This window comes from Octopus bimaculoides, chromosome 22 (assembly GCF_001194135.2).
Source record: "Octopus bimaculoides isolate UCB-OBI-ISO-001 chromosome 22, ASM119413v2, whole genome shotgun sequence".
In the NCBI taxonomy this organism is placed as follows: domain Eukaryota; kingdom Metazoa; phylum Mollusca; class Cephalopoda; order Octopoda; family Octopodidae; genus Octopus; species Octopus bimaculoides.
In genome coordinates, this window is record NC_069002.1 from 17,247,513 (window position 1) to 17,259,208 (window position 11,696).

The following is an 11,696-nucleotide window of genomic DNA, read 5'->3' on the forward strand; positions in this document are numbered from 1 at the left end:
ATATATATATATATATATACACACACAAATAATCAGAAAATGGAAAAAAACCTCAGATTAACAAACACATCGATTGGACCACATTTATAGTTTATTTTTTAATACAAAGCATGTCATAACAGATATATGACACTCAACAGGCTTCTTTCAGTTTCTGTCTACCAAATCCACTTCTAAGGCTTTGTTAGTTTGGGGTTACAATAGATGTCCAAGGTTCCATACAGTGACACTGATCTTAAAACCATCTACTTGGAAAGCAAACTTCCTAACCATACAGCCAATGCTGGAATGGCTCTTGTCATAGGTCTAATCAGTATGGTCTAATCTGGGACTAAGCTCCAAGAATCTTCATGAAGGTAGAATAATTAATTTGACATTGTAATCAGTGGAAACATCATGATTGATGTATATGTTTTTGTTTAAATTTTCCTTACTGGATTGGTCTGGAAGAAGGAGCAGTACCCATGGCCTTCACAGACTCACCAGGGCCGGTTGTATCAATGCAGTTAAACATTTATTCGCGAACAGTTTGTAAATTAATAGTTACAAGGTGGTGGTTATGGGGGCATAGACAGGGTTATGTTCTGCAAAGAAGGAGTGGGTGTGGTGGCTAGTGCAGAGGGTAAGGAAGACACAGTCTGGATAACTCCCTTCTGGATCTCACCAAGTTTTGAAAAAAGGTTGGTCATTGATGAGAGCTGAAATACATTTTTGGTCCTGAAAAGAAAAGTTAGTTTTTGTGATGTTGTCTTTGTCATGTTGAGGATGTCAGGAAAGTTCTTTAGTTGTAGTTGAGGCCTAGCACTTGTAGTTGCATTCTGGGAATGTTTAGGATGGGGTGCATATGATAATGTTTTCTTGATATGTGTTTGTTTTATGTCCATTTTTTGCATGCTTGCAGGAATATATTATTGAAGAATGGGCTATTTGGTGACCCTGCCGGTGCTGGTGCCATGTAAAAAGCATCCTGGCATTTGGAAGGGCATTCAGCTGTAAAAACCATGCCAAAACTGACCTTGCCTGTGCTGGTGCCCGGTAAAATGCACTCGGTCCACTCTATGGAGTAGTTGGTGTTAGGAAGGGCATCCAGCCATAAAAACCATGTCAAAACAGACACAGTAGCCTGTTTTAGTCTTCTACCTGGCCGGCTCCTGTCAAACTGTCCAACCCATGCCAGCACGGAAGGCGGATATTAAGTGATGATGATGATCATAATGATCATTGAGGCATTGTTCTGTCTTATTTCACACGTCTTTGAAGGCACAAGGTGAGGGTGCAGTTTGTTGGCAGGAGAAATGGCAACAAAACCCCACTTGTAGCCTGTAACTTTTGTTTAGTGCAAATGTAAACAAACAGAAGTGCAGCCATGGCTGTGTAGTTAAAACATTCACTTCTCAACAACTGAGAATTCTTGCAAGTGAATTTGGAAGATGAAAATGGAAAGAACGTGTGTATGTGTTCTTCTTCTGACATGAAATGATAGTTGTAAGTGAATGTCACCATCATATAAACAGCACCATTTCTTTCCAGTTTTCCAGGAAAACATGGTTAGCCATGGGGGAATAAGATCTCATTTGGAAACAGGTGATGGTTATTGAGAGGAAGGGATCTGGCTGATCAATAAATTGCATCTGATCCATGTGACCACGAAAACATGGATATTAAAATAACACACACACACACACACACACACACACACACCACATACACACACACACCACATACACACACACACCACATACACACACACACCACACACACACACACACACACACACACACACAAAAATAGGCTTGTAGTACTGAGTTAAAAATCTAAAAACCAAAGAAACTAGAGAAGATTTGTGTGTACAATTATCAAATCTACAGCTTTGGTTTGACTGCAGAGAGAAGACTACTCAAAACCTGTGTCATTAATTCAGAAACGTACACACTGTCACACTCTTGTAACAAACAACGGATGCAATATCCACTGCTTCAAGATTAAAATCGAGAAAATCTTTCTATAAATTAGGAATAGAAAACCATGAAATTAATGAAGGGCAGAGAGATGGAAGGAGAAATCATCTTCCTAGTAATGGAGACCTGGTTGGAGAACTCCACTGAATCACTGCTGAGTTTCTATTCTCTTACCAGAAAGCAGTGGATGTCAACAAACAGGTTGCGGTCAGGCCTCGAAAAGATAGTGACTGACCTGTGTCGACAGAGATATTGTGAATGCCTTGTATGCCTCAGTATACAGACAGTGTTGCAATGTCTGGCCACTTTGATCTGAAAGAGGTGGGGAACAATCCTTGATGTTGATGAGCTCCTACATCAACTGGATTTTGAATTTAAATTTGGACTTATAAGAGACTGCTAAATTTACATTTGTTATCTAAGTTCACCATTTGTTTATGAACTATGAAGAAACTTCTTCATGTTTGTACTGCGGCATTGATCCCAAGGAGATATGGAACAGTTCATGAAACTAGTGAGGTTTACTTCATTTGAATTTCAAATGTGGATTTGGAAGTGTGTGAGAGACCTCGAAATTTTATTTCATCATTTATCACTTATACTTTTCCATGCTTCTATGCATCAGACAGAATTAATTGAGGCAGATTTTCTATGTCCGAGCAAGGTAATATTCTCTTGTGGCTGGACATGTTTTCATGGGAGATTGAAAACAAATGACACTGCTTGTATGGTGGTGACACTTGTTTACAACTACCACAAACACACACAAGAAGGTACATGCTTGCACGAGCGCACTCACACACATGTGTGTAGGGCTACAAAGTTGTCAAGAAGACAACTAGTTGGGAAAAGAAAGACCTACATAGTCAGAGATTTAGAGATGATCTACTCAAAGCACTTGACAAGAAGGAAGAGGATATAGTAACATGTAACATAGAAGACAGCTGGAGGTTCCAACAGGACAACTTAATGAGAGCTACTGACCAAATTTGTGGCTAGTGCAAAGTCCCCTCCAGACCTGAGGTGACATGATGCTGGAACAATGTAGCAGACAGGACCATTAGGGTGAAAAAACGAGCCTGGAAGTATGATGGTAGCAGGGAAGCTAAGAGATAGGTATATTTAGCTAGGGAAGAAGCTTGTCAATGTTCTGAAATACCTCAATGAGGACCAGAAGTTTGAGGTGTTTCAGATTGCAAGACAGTGTGTCAAAGAAAACCATGATGTTGTAAGAGAGAAGTGTGTCTGAAGTTAGTGGTTCTGCAAAGAAAGAGGCTTGGAAGTGCCACCATGAAAGGCTGCTAAATGTAGAGAATGCATGAGAGGAGAGTCTACCTAATGTGGACCCAACAGAGGGACCAGCTATCCAAATTGACAGTCACTTGATAGATAAAACAATTAAGGATATGAAGACAGAAAGCCCCCAGCCCTTCAGGAATCATCACTGAGATACTTAAAATATCTGCCAGAGTGGGTTAGGGCCTAGTCATCTGTATAGTTAATCATGTTGCCCATGAGGGCATCATACCCAACAACTGGTGTAACAGCATTATAGTCAGCTGTGACAAAGGCAAAGGCAATGCCTTAGACAGAAATAATTACAGGGGTATCAAATTATTGAACCTTGTGATTAAAGTTACAGAGAGGATCATAGCTCAACTAATTAGGAAGAGAGTTAGCCTGGATGAGATGCAGTTTGATTTTGTGCCAGGGAGAAGCATTACCGATGCTAGCTTCTTGGTAAACAACTGCAGGAAAAGCCAAAAGTAAACCTCTACTTGGCTTTTGTTGACATGGAGAAAGTCTTTGATAGGGTCCCCTGCTCTGTCATCTAGTGGTCAATGCAAAAGCTAGGGATTGATGAGGGCTGTACAACTCCTGTATGAGGACATTATCAGTAAGGTGAAGGTCAGCAATGAGTATGGCAATGAATTTAGTGTACAAGTAGGAGTTCACTAAGGTTCAGTTCTCAGTCCCCTCTTGTTTATCATAGCCCTCCAGGCAGTAACATGGCTACCCTTGGGAGATCCTCTATGGTGATGACCTTGTTCTTATTTTGAGCCACTATCTGAACTAGAGAGGAAATTTCAGGTGCAGAAGCAAGTTCTGGAATGAGAGTTAATTCCGCAAAGTTAATTGGAATAGAGTTAATTTAGCAAAGACCAAAGTCCTAGTAAGTTGGAAAACAGACAAATCACAAATTCCTTCAGGGAGATGGCCCTGCTCAATATGTTAAAAAGGTGTTGGTAGAAACTATATACTGTGTACCCAGTGCAAGCTATGGACACACAAGAGGTGCATCATTATCACAAGAAGGTTAACAGAAAATGTACAGAGAATAGACTTTCTCAAATGTCCAGGAGGATCCTTAGAAGTAGTAGATAGTTTCCATTACCTAGGTGACCCAGTTAGCTGTGGGATTGGAAGTTCTGAAAGTTTAGTTACTCAAATAAGAACAGGCTGGACAAAGTTCAGAGAGCTTCTGCCTTTGTTGGTAACAAAGAGCCTCTCTTTCTGAGTTAAAGGCAGATTGTATAATGCTACATGGCAGTGAATTGTGGGCTGTAACTACAGGGGAATTGCAAAGGCTTGAAAGTAATGAAGCCAATCTGATCCACTGGATGGGTAATGTAAAAAGCACCAGTGCTGGCGCCACATAAAAAAACACAGGTGCTGACACCATGCAAAGGGCACTAGTGTTGGCACCATGTAAAAAGCATTAGTACTGGTGCCATGTAAAAGGTACTAGTATTGGTTCCACATAAAAGATGCCTGTACTGGTGCCATATAAAAAACACCCAGTACACTCTGTAAAGTGGTTGGTGTCAGGAAGGATTTCCAGCTGTTGAAACCATGCCAAAACACACAATTGGAGCCTGGTGCAGCTCTCCGGCTTGTCAACTCCTGTCAAACCATCCAACCCATGCCAGCATGGAAAATGGACATTAAATAATGATGATACACACACATACATCTTTCAGTTTCCATCTACCAAATCCACTCACAAGGTTTTGATTGGCTATAGTAGACATTTGCCCTAGGTGCCATGCAGTGGAAGTGAACTGGAAACCACATTGTTTGAAAGTAAACATCTCAATCGCCTAGCCATGCCTATGTCTTATGTGTATCAAAATTCACCTTTTATTTGTGATCCAAGAAAGGAATCTCTTCATGACGGCCTGCCTAGCTAGGTGGTGGCACTCCGTCGCTTACGACATCGAGGGTTCCAGTTGATCCGATCAACGGAACAGCCTGCTCGTGAAATTAACGTGCAAGTGGCTGAGCACTCCACAGACACGTGTACCCTTAACGTAGTTCTCGGGGATATTCAGCGTGACACAGTGTGACAAGGCTGACCCTTTGAATTACAGGCACAACAGAAACAGGAAGAAAGAGTGAGAGAAAGTTATGGTGAAAGAGTACAGCAGGGTTCGCCACCATCCCCTGCTGGAGCCTCGTGGAGCTTTTAGGTGTTTTCGCTGAATAAACACTCACAACGCCTGGTCTGGGAATCGAAACCGTGAGTCCGCTGCCCTAACCACTGGGCCATTGCGCCTCCCGCTTAGCTAGATATAGCTACCAGTTCATATAAGATAAGTCACTAGAATCTAAAGAACAGTTCAGTTGCCTCGAGGGACAAAGAGTTTTAATGATTTGGGTTTCTTGCAGTAAGCAGGAGCAAAATAGTGGGAAGTGTGCAACTTGAGAGGAACTTCGAAAACAGTAGAATTAATTAGCAACTGATGCATTTGTTGGATGAAGAAAATATCAAGCATTTTATGCTTCTTTCACATCTGAAGAAAATAGATGGGTTGTTAATGTCCTCTCATTCATCCTTTTAGTTAACATGTTTTTGCTTTGTCAGAGTCGACACTAGTGGAGCAGATACATCCACTATCATGTATTTTTATATATCATCCAATGTATTCTTTCTATTTTTATTTTTTCTAGAGAGTAGGGTGTAATTTGAGGGAAATTTGGCATCTCTTCCTTGTAGATTTAAACAACTACAGAAAAAATTCCTTGTTAGCATTTGCTCCTTTTCTATTTCTTTTTTTTTAAATTTGCGACTGGTATTGTACTATAGCAGTTAATGTGAGTGATTTTGTATTTTCTCTCCACATGTGTTTGCTGACTGTAAACAACATGTTAACTAAAAGGATAAATAAATGAGAGGATACTAACAATACAGGCAGTGTCCTGTGCGAGCAGTCAACCACAAAAGCATATCTAGACATGTCTTGATGTGCTGCACAATCTTTGTCAACATAAGGTTCATTCAAATGATGCTGTTTTATTTTCAGTTTGCTGCTTAACTACGTCAAGGTTGTTTGTGAGATGTTTCACTTCTTTTATGTTGTAAGCAAGGAAAAACTGTCATAAACATTGCAGTTTCTCAGCTCTTTTCCCAATTAAAATGGACATCCTACCCGCATGAGGAACTATATTATCTGTTTATTTGTGGCAATACTACTTCACATTGAAAAGGATTGGCAATTTGCTGAAAAACAATTATCCTATATAATCTGACTGATAAATATTGACTATTACCATAGAATATTCAATAAATGTCGTAGGATGTACATTTTTTGTCAGGTTTATTTAAAGTCAAATCTTCTGGCATAGCTGTGTGACTAAAAAGTTTGCACCCCAATTATGTACTTTCAAGTTCAGTCTCACCATGTGGCACCTTGGATAGGTGATCAAAAGCCTTCTTAATAGAATCACCTGAGAGAAACTGAAACTCTATGTATGTGTGTATATACACATGTGTGTGTTTGTATCTCCTTGTCATTGTGATGTGTAATTAGCAGTAAATGAGTGTCACCTTCATACAAGTGGTGTCATTTATTTCCAATATTCTGTGAAAACCTGCCTGGCCATGGATAAACATTACTTGTAAGCAAGTGAAAGTTGGCAGCAGGAAGAGCTTAGCAAATTCTATCTTGTCCATGCAAGCATGGACAGGTGGCCATTAAAATGATGGTTGTTATATAAACTACAGCCATCACTTGCAATCAAGGATGACTTTATATCAGCATATCCCATGCTTTTACTAATGATTTTAGGTGCTTATTTATTCACAAGCAGACATTCCCTCTTCACTTACCACATCCAGATTGTGACAATTGAAGGGGAAAAGGGCTGCATCATCACTGGGCTGTTATTTTATTTATTGGTCTTGAAAAAATGAAAGGCAGAGTTCAATAGGTGGGATTTGAACTGAGAGTACAGAAACAAATATTTATTTCAAATTTTGACACAAGGCCAGCAATATCAGGGAATTAGTTAAACTGATTACAACTAACTGATACTTTATTTTATCGACCTCAGTGGGATTTGAAATCAGAATGTGAAGACAGATGAAATGCTGCTAAGCAGTTTTGCCAGAGTGCTGACGATTCTGTCAGCTTCCCACCTTCCCACAAACAAGTATTGCAATGCACTCTATGACACCGTAACTACTCTCGTAATCAATCAGTTGCCTTTTCTTTTTTAATTTTCCATCTTTTTACTTGTTTCACTTCTCAGACTATGGCCATGCTGGGGCACCATCTTGAAGAATTTTTAGTCAAATGAATCAACTCCAGTACTTCTTTTTTTAAAGCCTGGTATTTATTCTATCAGTCTCTTTTCCCAAACTGCTAAGCTACAGGGATGTAAACACACCAACACAAGTTCTCAAGCAGTGGTGGGGAACAAACAAAGATGCACACACATAAATCTCTATATATATATATATAATGCAAGAGAGTTAGGGGTTGGGGATTCAACCCACTAAGGGATAGTATCTATCCAATATACTGCTGGGAGGGTACCCAATTATTGTTACACTAGTGTTATACCAAGTGTAATAAATGGGTGCGGGTAAAAGGGGGGTTGGTTTACCCTAAATTTATATAGCAATTAGAAAATGGAGGATAATATGCTGTACCCAACGACTTGTAGACAGTGTATCCCGTTGAATTAATTAACTTAATTTGTAACTAAAGTGACAAAAAAAAACACAAAGTACAAGTGTTTATGACAAATTATGTTATATTGACAACCGGGTGGATGGAAATATGGTAAAGGATGACTCGTCAGAAAAAATAACATTCTTCTGCAATTCTGTAGGTTTTTACTCCACTATAAATGCTTTGCAACGTTTGTTTCTGAAAATAGTGGTTTTCTGATTGCAGCCTTCTCATGAAATCCGGCTTTGGGCAGCTTCCAGCGAACAGTTTTTCTGGAAACTGGGTTCTTGAGGTGATCATTAAGCTCTGCAGTAATTTTGGGAGCTGTACTTTTGTGATCCTTTCTAACTATTTGTCTAAGAGTCTAATGGTTTTCGTTTTCTTCTGGAGTTTTGTTTTGACGAGGAGGTTTTTCCCTCTTTCTCAAAGCTGTCATTACTTTTGAGACAGTACTTCTTGATACACCAAACATTTCAGCTGTTTTCGTTATGCTAGCGCCTACCATACAAGCACCAACAATTTGACCGCTTTGAAAGTCTGATAGATCTGTCATTTTAATGAATTTTAATTATCTTTCTGACTATGGTGTTGTGACATCAGTCATTGGTTATCACTCCTTCATGAACTACTTGATTTACGATGCGGGTGACAAGACTATAATCCACACTGCCCAATATTTTAAGCATCTCAGCAGTGATTCTTGATGGGCCAGGTGCTTTCCCTGTCTTCATATCCCTAATTGCTTTATCTACCAGGGTACTGTTGATTGGGGTAGCTGGTCCCTCAATTGGGTCAACCTTTGGCAGACTCTCCTCCTCCCATTCATTCTCCACATTCAGCAGTCTTTCATAATGGCATCTCCAAGCCTCTTTGTTTGCAGAATCATCAATGCTGACACATTTCTCTCCCATGACATCATGGTTTTCTCTCACACCTGTTTTGCAATCCGAAACACTTCAGTTCTTTGGTCGTCACGTCGCTGAACATTAACAAACTTCTTGTTTTCTGCTACTCCCTTGGCTATATATACCTGTCTCCTAGCTTCTCCTTTGGCTATCTGATACAGTCTCCTGCTACCTTGCTTTTTTCATAATCCCAAGGTTGTGCAGTCACAATACATATACAGAAAATTACATTGGGTAAAATAAATTAAAATCACAAGAAGGTGAGATGTTTAAAATATTTATAATAATCCTCGTATGAAGTAAAATTAAATAGAGTAAGGCAATTTAAAATAATTCTATCTCTGATGAAGGAAATGCAGCCAACAAAGTCGAAGGAATAAGCTTCTGCTTTGCATATTCCCTGAAATGATTGTAAGCTATCTCACTTCATTATATTTTTATTGATTTCATTTGTGAATTGCTTTATTTTAATTCATTTGAGGACAATTTTAAATTGCCTTACCCTATTTAATGTTACTTTATACAAGGACTATAATAAATCTTTTAAACATCGCACCTGCATGTGATTTTAATTTAATTTATTTTATCCGATGCAATTTTCTGTTTATGTACTGTGATTGTCCAGCCTTGGAATTATAAAAGAAATATATATGTATTATATTCCCAATTTGAATATGTATTGGCCAGACTATGAGAGTGATAAACTAATCAGTCTTCTCTCCCTCTTGTTGAGCCCTTACATGTTATTTCGTGGAAAGAGTTACATTCTTTTATTCATCATCATCATCATCGTTTAACGTCCGCTTTCCATGCTAGCATGGGTTGGACGATTTGACTGAGGACTGGTGAAACCAGATGGCTACACCAGGATCCAATCTGATTTGGCAGAGTTTCTACAGCTGGATGCCCTTCCTTACGCCAACTACTGGCAACAGCAACGGCGACGCTGGCAACTGGCAGTTATATATATATATATATATATATATATATATATATATGTATGCTCCGCTGGATGTGTAATGTCAGTATGCATACATGAAAGAGTGTAAGTGCCCTGAGAGAGAAGTTGGGCATAAGAAGCATCAGATGTGGTGTGCAAGAGAGACTATGGTCATGTGTTGTGTATGGATGAGGACAGCTGTGTGAAAAAGTGTCACACCCTAGCAGTAAAGGGAACCTGTGGAAGAGGTAGACCCAGGAAGACCTGAGATGACGCAATGACAAGTGACCAAGACCTTTGGAGATATGCTGTGCTTGAGAAGACCCGGCAAGCTAAGTGAGACCGTAACCATGGCCTACGCTAGTGCAGCATAACCAACCCATTTAAGAGTACCCTTCAATCATCCTTTAGTGCCCGTATTCCATACTGATATGGGTTGGACAGTTTGACCAGCCAGTCTGATTTGGCTTGGTTTCCATGGCTGGACGACTTTCCTAACACCAACAACTTTACACTGTGTGCTGGGTGCATTTAACGTACTACTGGCGCAAGTACTTTTATGTGACACAGGTACAAGCGCTTTTTAAGTGGCACTGGTATGAGTCCTTTTTTACATGGCACCAGCACAGGACTCTTGCAGTCCAATCCTCCACACCAGGGGATGCAACCTTAACACTTCTGCTGCACATTATATGAATTTTGTTTACTCTCTTCAGTTATTTTATATTTTCATAGAAGGTGAAGACATAATGAATAAATGTGTTAAAAGTGATGTATGTATATGTAGTGTCGACAGTTGTGGAGGAGGCTCAGGTATTGAATTACTTGCTTAAGTAGGTCATACTTTCTGTTAGCATCTCTTATAATATTGTATATGACTGTAATAGTCCCTTATATTATTGGTTGCCTTGAATATCATCCAATGGCATGAAATTGGTATCAGAGAGCTTTTGAACTGATGCCTCTATCTTTTAAAGTACACACTTCCAAAATGGGATTAGGTCAGTGGGACATTGTCAGCTCCCATCCCAATGAACCAAGTTTCTAAGATTGTAGTATAGGTTTGAGATTTTGGCTACTATTTCTAGGGGGTTGAGCAACCAGTAGAGGATTTCTTAATGAAAGAACAGTGTACAATTAATGAGTGTTTTCATAGCTTCAGTTTCTGAGTTCAGTCACTCATATGGGAATGGATCCATGGCAGGAGAGCTTTTAACTTTATTCCATTTCCATTTAGTTCTGGCACAATCATGCCAAAAGATGGCTCCACATCAATGCCATATTTGGATGAAGTAAGGCTTGAGGCTGTTGCATTTGTGAGGCCCCCTCCTAATCCCTCGTTCTCACAACTAGAGTTATATACACATATAAGGTGTACACACACACACACCTTAACTGGAGGACTCCTAGATTTTGAAACCCTAGGCTTTCACCTGCCAAGTCTTTGAGTAAATCCAGCAGTATTCCACACAAATGATGGGACCACTATTCTAAGTCAGATTATGTTGGAATTGACACTGCTTTATGGTAATTCTTTTAATCCCTAGGTCAATCGTGACAGCAGATGTCCCAGCCATATCTATATCATTTTCTTTTTCCCTTTTTTCCTTTACACATAGGCACAGGTGTGGCTTTCTAGTAAGAAGCTTGCTTCCCAACCACATGGTTCTGGGTTCAGTCCCACTGTGTGGTACCTTAGGAAACTGTCTTCTACTATAACCTTGGACTGACCAAAAACTTGTGAGTGAATTTGGTAGATGGAAACTGAAAGAAGCCTGTTATATATGTATGTATATATATATATATATATATATATATATTACGGAGATGCACTTGCATAGCAAGTGACCTGATCTGAGATCGTGTGCTGGAACGAAAACAATTGCAGCGTGGAAGGTGTTTATAAGCCATTTATATATATATATATATATATATA

General features: G+C 39.4%; 1 protein-coding gene across 4 annotated transcripts in view; it reads left to right on the forward strand.

Annotated features, from left to right (window-relative positions):
• LOC106872239 (E3 ubiquitin-protein ligase NRDP1) overlaps positions 1 to 11,696 on the forward strand; it is a 209,249-nt gene that overhangs the window by 6,302 nt on the left and 191,251 nt on the right. The window lies entirely within an intron of this gene.